General features: G+C 21.5%; 1 protein-coding gene across 3 annotated transcripts in view; it reads left to right on the top strand.

Moving 5' to 3' along the window:
- The window catches only part of LOC112599111 (leucine-rich repeat-containing protein 24), a 140,834-nt gene that overhangs the window by 57,679 nt on the left and 70,944 nt on the right, over nt 1–12,211 (top strand). For all 3 annotated transcript variants that reach the window (XM_025345861.1, XM_025345863.1, XM_025345862.1), the window contains one exon: nt 11,909–11,990. The gene's annotated coding sequence lies outside the window, so the exon portion shown is untranslated. The remainder of the gene's footprint in view (nt 1–11,908; nt 11,991–12,211) is intronic.

Raw genomic sequence — 12,211 nt, 5'->3', positions numbered from 1 at the left:
AAGTTATTATCTATTTAAACAATAAACCTATTTTTACTTCTATACAGTATTTATAGAAATATGTTATTAAATGTTGATACAAAAAATACAATATTTATGATAACAACTATATCAACCAAAATTATAATACTAAAATTAAAATAAATGGCTTTAATAGTTGAATTAAGAAAACATAATATTATCTTGAAATATACTTAGTGATATAATATGCTGAAATATTGTCTCCATTCAAAATTGTTTTTCGTATACAACGATATATTATCATTGAATTCAAACTTAATACATTCATAACAGTAACCCTCTCGATACCTAGTATAATGTTGTATACTTTTTTATATTTTTAAATCTTAATTTCGACAAATATTTATTTATATATTTTTTTAACACATCTTTAATTCTAAATATTATGTAAAAAAATAATGAATTTTACCTAAATAAGTAGATTTTTCATAAATAAATATTATTTTATATAAATTTAGTTTTACTAATTATAAATTTAATTCTTTACGCATTATTATGTATGTCTGTTTTACTTTATAGTAAAATTTATTTTTTTACATTATGTAAATTGTATTTATATATCCATGATAATGGCTACTTCATTACTTTTCAATTTATGATAAAAAAAAAAAATAATAATAATTTTTTATTATGAAATTAATCTTAAAGTTATTCTATAAATCTATGATGTGTTATGATTATTCTAAAAGATTATTAATTGTTTAATGGTGCTTTGATAAAAAACATATTTTCTAATATTAACATTGGAAAATATTACATTTAATTTTTATTTCAATATAATATACAATTTAGCACTTATTATTATTGCATTATTATTATTAGGTATATACGTTTATTTATGAATAAAATATAATTTAATTCAGATAAGTATACATTATTAAGGTTTTAATATTTTCATTGAACAATTATCGTTTAATGTCAATTCATGTTGTCAAAACTTTTTAATATCTTAAAGTAGAGTTAGTTTTTATTATAGCAGAATTTTTCAGTTGTATGCCCGTAAATATACCATATTTGATTCAATATATATCTACCAAATACATTTTTTCATTTGTTTTAACGACTTACATAATGTTGTGTATACGGGCTTTTGTAAAACCCTACTGCACTGTCTATTAAGATCTAGTGATTTTTGGCGTGAACGTTAATAGTAAATGCGTCTGTTAACGACACTCATTTCGATTCTCTCGAAAAATTTAAAGGCAGCTTAATAAAAATAATATCATATCTTTCGCTGTAAAAGCGTACTGTAATATCAACAGACAATAAACGCATTTTTAAGAGTGATGATGCAGAGGAGGAAAGGATAGGAAACAAATATTTATTTGGTTTAGGTTTAATGTGGAAAATGATCGTATTGGACACATGTGGGTGTGTTCAGTTATGTTTTGAGTTTCACGGTTGTGATAATATAAATAAAAAAAATTTTATGGTGACGGACCAACGAGAAATCGGATTAACGGAGGGTTAACAGAAGAACGGATGACTATAGAGGTCATTTTTCATTTAGCCCCTTTTTATGGCCGGCCGAGACTTAACCGATATTTCGGCGCATTAAAGCGCGCCAAAACCGCACTACCATTGGACTACCACTACCGACACCACCATCATCACCACTGACGCCACTACCGGTCGGAAAACTTGCTGATTAAATTTCTGTCTGTTAGATCGATATATCTCACCCCGTATCCATCTCACCTATCATTATTTACTATACTATCTCTGACAACTAACAGTTTGTCGTGTAGTAAAACGGTCAATGAGAGTTGTATTGTGTATACGCAGCACACATTATTTAAACTTTTTTTTTAATTAATAAGGACATTAAAAGCCAAACTCACTACAAACATATTTAACGCTATGTTATTTTTTCACCTATACATACATAGTTCATGCGTGCATGCATGCGTATATGCATACTTGCTTGCTTACATAATATAGAAAAGATAAATAATTATTTAGATATATTTAAAGTAGGTAATTTTTCACCAAATATCAATCTGTAAAATGTTTAATTTATAATATGATGTATACAAACAGTTAAACACATAAACAATAATAAAATAACGAAGACATAATTTTTAATAATCGAATACATTCTAATAGATAATTATTTGGATATTTCCCGATTATTTCAATTCAAAAATTTGTAATTTTCATTAAAAATATGTAAATATAATTATAATACATGTATCGATATTAATTTTTATATTAAACATTTTACTATAACTTATATTTATTATATTTAAATCGTATACACTTGGCTATTTATCAAAGTTTGTAGTTATTGCAATACAATTGTATGTTACGATATGTACTATGCAAGAATATTTTTCAAGTAATCAAGCAATAAAACACAGAAAACAGAAAATTGAATGATTAATTTTAATAATTAAATTTATTTATCACAATATATAATTATATGAATATATAATATTAGACAGTGTTTATACAATGAATATATTTATACCTATTGTAGATGGTTAATGTAAATTCATTCATAGAGAAAGTTTACTTATGACTTTCCGGGTAATTATGATGTAATTTTCATCGTTGGGTATACAATTTATTCATACTAGATGAAATGGACGTCAGATAATTCTCTCGGTCAAACTAATGAATTTCAGGGAGAAAATATATTCAGTAGAAACACAAATGACATTTCTATGAAAATGAATGCAAGTTGTCTATTGTTATCGTATTAGTGATAACTGATAACGATTATAATATTACTCATAGAAAAATATTTAAATATTATATATGTATATTGGATGGGACTAATAAAAATAAAAACTATGTGTGTAAAAATGTCACCAATTAAAAATTAAACTAAAATTAAATTCGTTTTATATTTATTAATGATTTTTCTCTTGTGTTCCGCTTTTGTGAACAAAATAATTTTCCATGGAACTTTTTCTAAATTCCAGAGACAAAAATAATAATAATAGAACATAAATATAAATATGTTTTACTTTGACTTTCATCGTTAAAATACATTAAAAATAAACAAATTAAACGATATGGTAACATATTAAACAATGTCATACTTTTAAAATTATATTGAAATGTACAATGTTGAAACCATAAAATATATATTATACAATTAATTTCATATTCAAGTCACATAACCATTGAAATTAATTAAATTGAGTTATAACCAAACGTTATAGTATGATTGGATAACAATTTAGGTAAATTTTTATAATTATCTATCTTGATTTTATATATTGATTTAAAAAAAAAAAAAGGTTTTATTAAAAATATAACTTAAGTTAATTTTCATAATCTAATAAAAAATTAAAATTATGAATAACCTAAAGCTATAGCTAATACATTTATATAACAATTTATATCTGCATAATTATTTTAGAGTGTTAAGTATTTTTGTTGAGAAGATATTTTAAATCGCAAAAATATGTTAAAATAAAAATATGCCCTCAATCGACCGTCTAAAAATTTAAAAAAAAAATAATTTGCTATAGATTTTAATGAAACAGATTTAACGTAAAAAAGGGTTAGGTACTTAGTTCTTTTCAATTTAAAGAAGTAAAAAAGAGTTTTCAAATATTTTCACAGTAATTAAAAAGTTAATAAATACATTTAGTTAAAAATGATATTTTGGAGAATAATTAAGATTCTTTTTCCGATAAAATATTTTTTCATGATTTAATTTTAAATTTTTGTACTTATATATTATTATTTCTAACCATAAGATTTATTGCTAAAAATAAAAATTAATTATTGTGTTATCTATTCCAAATATAATGATATACCTATGTACTATATATAAAAATATATTTAAAAAAACATAATTTGAATGACTGGAAATAGTTTTCAAGCGAAAATAATTTTTTCATATTATATAATTATTAATATAAACTATGAAAAATCGATCTTAAAAAATAATTATATTTTTTTCATTTTTTAAATACAATGATTGATAGTCAAATTTAAAGAGCTGACTCAATAACCCTCTTAACTACGATGTATTTCACTTTTTTTATTTTTTTGCAATTTATAATTCTATCATACTAAAAATAAATGAAGATTTGTTGCACATTTTTAAGCTTTTATTAACTTTGTAATAGTAACTGTCTTTTCACTGTGCTATAAATCCTTAATAAGAAAAAATACATTTACAATGCATGCTACTTTTATTCAATTCAGTAAAGCCTATTGTTCGTTTTTCTCTGAACATGCATTTTCATTAAATCAGTCTCGTTAGCACTTTTAAAGCCTCCATAATAGTCTCTTCTATCAATACCAAAGTTACACGTAGTTTATAAAATTAAAAGCAGATTTGAGTTAAGGGAGACATTTTTTTTTTATATATATATATATAACTGATGGTTATGCAAGTATCTTTAATACTTCATAATATGTTGGTTGATACATTTAACCAGGGGCCTACACTTACTTTCTTGTTTGCTTTTTATACATATATTATAATTATTATACACTATATAAAATAATAATCTGTGTTATCCTATTTTTTATATTACTTTCATGGTATATTTCGATAAACGTATATTATTTTAGAATCTACCTCTTTACTAAACAATGAAAAAAAATCCTGTAACTGCCTTAGATGTTATATAAGCCCTATCATTAAAATTTTAGATTTTAACCCAGGAAATCCACCTAAACAACTTAAAAGTTCGTTGATGTATAAAAATAATTTAAATTCTTTTGAAATAAAATCCAACTAAGGAAAAATGATCAAACAAAACAGTATTATCTGATGTTTACCTTCTTTGTTTATAATATTGTAATTACTTAACAATCGAGAGGTGAACTCGAAAATGTTAACCAAATTAAATAACTCAAAAATTATAAGTTATATCACATAATTTTAAGTTATTCTAATTATTAAGAGCGTTTCAAAGACATGAATTTTAAAATAGTTAGAGCATTTAAACTAATAATTACTAAATTATTATAAATTATGAATTTACAGTTAAAATTAAATGCCGACATATTTAATAAGTTACGAATACACGAATTGACTATAGAAGTACAAATAATACTTATTACCACAAAAACATGGTGAGGATTAAAGTTGAATAAAAATACTGTTCATTTATATGCTTATTAGTAGTTTACTCGCGACAACGTGCATACGTGGCGTAGAACAGAGACTTTCTTGGATGTTACTTTAAACCAAGTCTATTAAAAAAAAAAAAAATAAATAAATAAAAAGCAAAAAAATATTTATATTATTATTATTGTTATTGTACTTTATTTAGTCTATTAGATTGTACAAACATATTGAAGTATGAAAAAAATAACAATAACATATAAATTGATCATAGTTTATTTTTCTTTACCATCGTATTATATTAATTTAGTTAAATATAGAATTGTTTATTGAATGTAAAAATTTGTCATTATCTAACTATAGGTATATGTATAGAATATTCTTGCATTAATGTTTTTTTCCCTGTGAAGAAGATATTGGAGATCTTGACCATCTAAAGAAAGCAAATTTACATTTTGTTACTAATATAATCAAGGTTCTACGCGCCGATCATGAATATTTATGTAAAATTAATTTCACAGAGAGGTTGAAGAATATAATTGGCATTTTTAATGACTTAAAGTATTTTTAGATCGTCGGCAAAAATTAGCATGTTGGATAACATTCACAAAAATAGAATAAAAATATCTTTACTCAAATATACATAAGATATATTTTAATATACTGGTATAAATTACATTCAAAAAATGTTTGATTATTTTTTTCATTAGTTAATCTTTTAAGAAGTTAAGAATATAATATAGTTTATGTTTTATACTTTTATGTTTATTATAATTAAATAATTATCGCACCAAATAAACATTCATTTTGTTAATAAGTCATAAAAAAACAGCATTATTTTACACGAGAAGTCTACAATCTAAAAAAATAAAGAAATTAAGTAGGTTTTAAAAAAAATTAAAATAATTAGTAATCATGTTTATTTTAATTAAAATAGTCTCTTTCAAATTAAGTTAAATTTAAAATTCTATATTATTATTAAACTACGAGTCTTAAAATATTGTTCTCATATGACCATAATAAAAACAATAAACATAATAGGTACAATTTTATATTATCTAATTTATATTTTAATGAGATAAAATTTAAGATCAATTAAATCATTCCAAGTCACCAAATGTATTTCGTAATAATAATAATTATTGATTTACTAGTACAATAATTATTTAAAAAATTTAAAATTGTCATTATGATTAGTTAAGGGTACATCCTTGTATAGTTGTATAATAAATAAACGTTATATGTGTTTCTTCTAAAAACAATTTGTTTAGACTATATATTTTTTAATAGTTTAAGATATAAATAAATAATCAGTATTTACACTGCTATTAAATGCATATTGTATAGCTTATACAATTCACTCCAATCAGAATTTAGGTGTTTATAAGCAAATTTTATCACAATACTCAAAAGATAACCCATGATGTGTAATATTTTATAACTGCTTATCTGCATGACATGACATAGGGAAGTTTACATTTTATATATTCAATACCTACTCCATTGTTGATATTTTTTAATAGCGACATTTTTTTTTACCTTGGCATTTTTACGCGACATTATAACATTGATTCGTCTACTATAAATGATATGTTAAACTTTATAATTTCGACATACATTTCTTGTATTAAAAATTCTAGGGGTAGTTTTTCTCCTTGGTTTTTGAAGGACTTGATTGATGCAATATATTTTAAGATAAAAACTAATGTTATATATAAGGTAATGTGTATAGACTGTAGGATTATCGTAAATGTTCTATAATCTGTGTAAAATAAAAATGTATATCTAAAGAATATTATGCAAAGTCAATTAAAAATACTAAATCAACATTTTGTTTTAATTTCAAAAATTTTTAAAACTTAAAAAACAAAAAAAAAAAATAAATAATTTAAAGTTATTTCTATTAGAGCTGATAATAAAAATATTAACGTTCTTTTTTCAAATTACTTAAATTCTGTTGAAATTACTATCAGTCCAGAGCTGATAATAGGCATTTTTAATACATGACTTTTTTTTTGACCTTACGATTTTTTTTTTTTTTAACATTGACGTTGAATTAGGACACTATTAATGTTTTTTGGTTTTAAGTTAATTGGGTAAATGGATTATCAGATACGTTTTTTTTTTTTTATAATACGCTACGTTTAACATTGTCATATTCGTTGTAGCTTACATTAAAAATATCTATGTTTGAAGGTACCTACTTATACTAAATTATTTAAGTTTAAAACTGATTTTTTTTTTATATATATTTAAATTTAGAGATTTTTTAACCTTATCTAGAATTCAAAGGCCAAAATAAAAAGAATATTTAAATTAGAGAATCGTACAAAATCTTTCTATTGCATATTTTTGAGAATAACTTTGGTGTATAGATCTATAAGTATGTACCTTGTAGTTGTAATGGTAACTAATAAGACGTCTCAAATTCAGCGCTTATAGCAAGAATTCTTTCATTTTTAAACGTTCAAATTAATTTTTAATGATCAACTTCGTGATTCAAGTTGAAGTCGATTATGTTATTTAAATACTAGTAATGGATAAATTGATAAAAAAGTCTACTTAAAATTTTTTGTTAAAAAATTATGTTCTAGATACAGAAAACTCTGAAAAGAGATAACTTTTAGTACTTGAAATTTTTTTTCAGTTCTAAAATAGTCAATAACTATAGTTGATATTTTTATCGACATTTTAAATACATACATTTTTTTTTTCAAACTCTCATATTTTTGTATCTGATGTAATTATTTTATAACTTTATAAAAAAACATCGAATTATGATATATTTGCGTACACAATATGCACTTTCTATTCATTAAATGTTTCTTTATAATGAATATAGTTCTTCTTTCTATTATTATAATATTTTTTATTTTTTATTTTTTTTTATCAAAAAGCATATTAATTAAAATGTTTATTTTTATTTTTACAATAAATAATTTTTATATTCGATTAAGTAGCAAGAAAGGTACTATCAGAATTATTATAATATTTTTTTTTTTCAATTTTATTAAGTTATATGCAATCTGTACAATTTAGCACAATAAGCATATGCGAGCCATGTAACAAGGGAAAAAAATAAACAGAAGAAAAACGTGATTAAATAAGCCACCCATTAATGACACTTAAGATTATATTATTAAGAATTATAATAACGTATAAAATATTTGTAAGAAACGTGATTTATTAAAACAATATGTGTTTTCAACATAAATTAATTTTATTTACTTCAAAATTTAATATGAAATCATAAAAAAGTAATTGAATTAAATAAATTATATTTTATTATTTTCTATATTATATATAATATATATATTAGACCGCTGTGATAATAGTAGTTATATTTTATGACTTTTGTGAGTTAATATTTGTAATATATTTTTAATATATAACTAGGTACCTAATATATATATATATAAACATAAATTATTCAAACGTTATCGGTTTAACTTTTCTTTCTAATAAAATAAAAATAAACTTTTTAACATATATTTACTGCAATAAAATATTTAAGATCAGAACTTATTCCCAAGTCAAAATGTTCAGCTTTAAAAGTATGCGTTAATCATTGCTAAATGTATTTTTTGATATTTATGAAATAAAGGTTGTGTTTTCTTAATTTATATTATTCTATACTAATATGATGACATGTTTTACTACTTGCATATTTTTAATGACTTCAACATTGATGAATTTATGATAAATTGCAACAGTATTAATTATTATTATTAAGTATCATATAAATGTATATAAATTACAATTGTATTTTAGCTTTATACTTAATTTAATATTAATTGCGTATTTTATAACAGTGGTAATATTTGTATAGATACTTGTGAGTTGTAACAGGATTCCCGTAATATTATCACAGTATACCATAATAGACGTAGGTATTTTAATTAATGTTTAATTTATCTGATCAACTATTTAGCAAAATAAATTTAAAATATGTAAATTATCTAGTCCACTAAAATAAACCTAAGGTTGTGAAACATTAAATATTTTCTACTTAATGATAATCAATACCGAATGTGACGTAATACTCATCTTAAGTTTAGTAAAATTATGAATACCACTATTAATAAATACTAAATTGATTCTTATTTAAAAATAATAGACATAAGTTGAAATGAATGAGATAAAAACATTCATAGGAAAAAATTAAAAATAATATCATAGTTAATAAATATTTATAAATATTAATTAAGTTAATTTATTAACAAATTTATAGGAAATAAGCGTAAGTTACTATGGACAACAAAGTTTTGATTGACATATATAATAACTAAATTCTGAACGTAATTTGTAAAAGTAATATAGAATTTTACTGGGTAATTAGAAAAATTTATAAATACTATGAACTATATCCATTTATCATCAATGAAACTAAAACTAATAATATCTGAATTTTTCAATCATTTCTTAGATTTTTAGTCGAAATTAGCGGTGATAACAAATTATTTTTTACAGAAACATGTATGTTACTCCTTTTGAACAATAACTCGTTATACTATTTCTATAATATTTGTTTTTTAAAAGTATATTACATTTGAGAAAAGTCTAAAAAATTATGTTTTTAAATACCATTTTAAATGGTACCTACTTAATTGAACAAAGTATAAATTATAAGTCATATTTTAATATTTTATTTTATTTTATTTTTTTTTTAAACATTAAAAATAATGGTGTTTTAGATACTTTATTGAATAATGAACGTAATAAACTAAGTTTGTATTAATAATTAAGCACTAATTTAATAAATTAAAATCATAAAAATAATTACATCATAAACTCATATAGATGTATTTTAACAATAATATCAATTTAAGATTTCTTTTAAATTGTTTTATAAGAGAATTAAATAATTAGTTTTCGCAACTATTTATGAATCAGTATAATGTTATAACCATATAAACGAGTATTTTTTTTTTCAATAGTTTTTACACTTGTAAACTGCAATTATAAATTAATAACAAAATATTTCAAAAATATAGAAAATCTAATTAAAAAAAAATTGATTATTTAGATTAATTGGTATAAAAATCCTATTTTAAATACAATAGTTAAATTCAAAATAAATACACATCGGAAACAATAGCATGATCTGCTAATACCCTTTATATCTAATATAAACTTTTATAAATCGTAAATGTCATTAAAGCGTATACTTTTTTCAACAATTTATTAAAATAAGAATAAAGGAAATATGGTGTATAATTTTATTAGATAAGTTATAAAAGCCTATCGTTTATATTGAAAAAAATTTATCGTAATATTTGCATAAGCATAGCATAATATAAATAGAATATAATTCAGACTTTGATGTAGGTACAATTTAAGCTTAAATATGTATAATATGCAAATATGCAATTTACACCTACATATTTTGTATATGATCCAGAATCAAATACGATTTTCTAATTCCGAAAATTTTATTAGGTTATGTTTTGAAACAATTACAATTTATAGATAAGTTCAATGGCATTAAATTAAGTTAACATCAAATATTATTCACATAAACCATTCAATCTTAACGTCCGTTATTAAGAAACTGAATTTACATAATCATAATATAATTCTCTCCGCAATTCTTAATGGAATAATTTATAGTTTCTAAGAATAATACTATAGTATACATTGACAATAATTTGGAATACATAATTTATGTTTATCATCTACATAATATTTAGCATATCGTTATTGTGCACATATCATAGCATATTCAAAAAAATCTATATAATATTCATCTTCTAGTTTTTTTATGTTCTTTTTGTCTATTTTTGATTAGTAAATTCTACATTATTGATTTTAAAGTAATATTATTATTAAAAATACTCATAAGTCATATTATTTGAATGAATTCATAAAAGTGTAATAAAAAATATTTAGTTTAATGATTTAAAAAAAAAAAAGTCATAAAGTATCATCATTATATATTAAATTATGAAATTTTTTGATATGAAAAACTCTAAAAAAAATAAATATTATTTTTTGACTATAATTTAACCATTAAAACAAGTGAGCACTTTAAATTCATATAATTCATATTATAGGTAAATCCTTAGTGTAATAAAAAAATAAAAATAATATGATAATAAATGAATTAATGTGTCATGTTTTATTTGTAATAAATTTCATATTATTAAAAAAAAAAAACTAAACCATACACAAAACTAAGAAACATTGATTTAAAAAAAGGAAAATATTTACTTTGATTCAAAATATTTTCAATTAAGACAAAAAAAAAAAAAGAAAAATACAATTAAAGTAGTAAAAAAAAGTTATTTTTAGAATTATTATGGTAATCAAGGTTATACAAATAATAATAGTTAACATAAATACGAATTGCAATACAATTTTATTTATTGAAAAATTATTAAACTTTTATTTTATTAAATTATTATTATTTTTTTTTTTTAATAAATCTATACTTATTTAATATTTGATTTACCACAAATAATTTTATTGTACGAATAATCAAAAAAAAAAAAAAAAAAATCAATAGTTAAAATAAATTAAATTATTTTAATCATACATTTATTATTATTATATACAATATTATTCAGTAGGTATTGTACTTTTTTTGGATTTCAATATTGTGTTATATTAAAACCGTATTATTTTGTCATATTTCAAAATAATACTTACGTAAGATATTCTGTACTTATAATTATAATTGCATTTTGTCTATCTTATAATTCACTTAACATTGTAGAAACTCCCACTTTTCCGGCTCGTCGATATAAAGTCATAAATTGCATTTACCTTTCAAAAGCAACATGTCTCAGCTTATATTTATCTCTCAGACATGTTGACTGAGTAAATTAATTAAATTTGCGATATTTTTAGGTGCAGCTCAGTGTTAATTAAACCAGGAAGAACGAATGTGAGACCATATTTCGTGTTTTATATGTGTGGATTTGAAAACTTGGTAAGTAAAACAAATAAATAAATTAAAATTTAGACTTAAGTAGTATTTTAAGATAGTTCAAAATTCTATAATATACATTTTATACACATTTTCATATATTGCGTTTTATTTCACGTGAAAGTGTCAATATCTCGATAAGTCTCGGTCAAATTTATCAAAGGACTCTCCCTAATATGTGTATCCAATAATTGTTGGTCTAGTATGCTGTGTACATCTAGAGA

This window comes from Melanaphis sacchari, unplaced genomic scaffold, assembly GCF_002803265.2.
Source record: "Melanaphis sacchari strain LSU unplaced genomic scaffold, SCAv2.0 Contig4_pilon_pilon, whole genome shotgun sequence".
NCBI lineage: Eukaryota > Metazoa > Arthropoda > Insecta > Hemiptera > Aphididae > Melanaphis > Melanaphis sacchari.
This window is presented reverse-complemented; position numbering and strand designations above follow the sequence as displayed.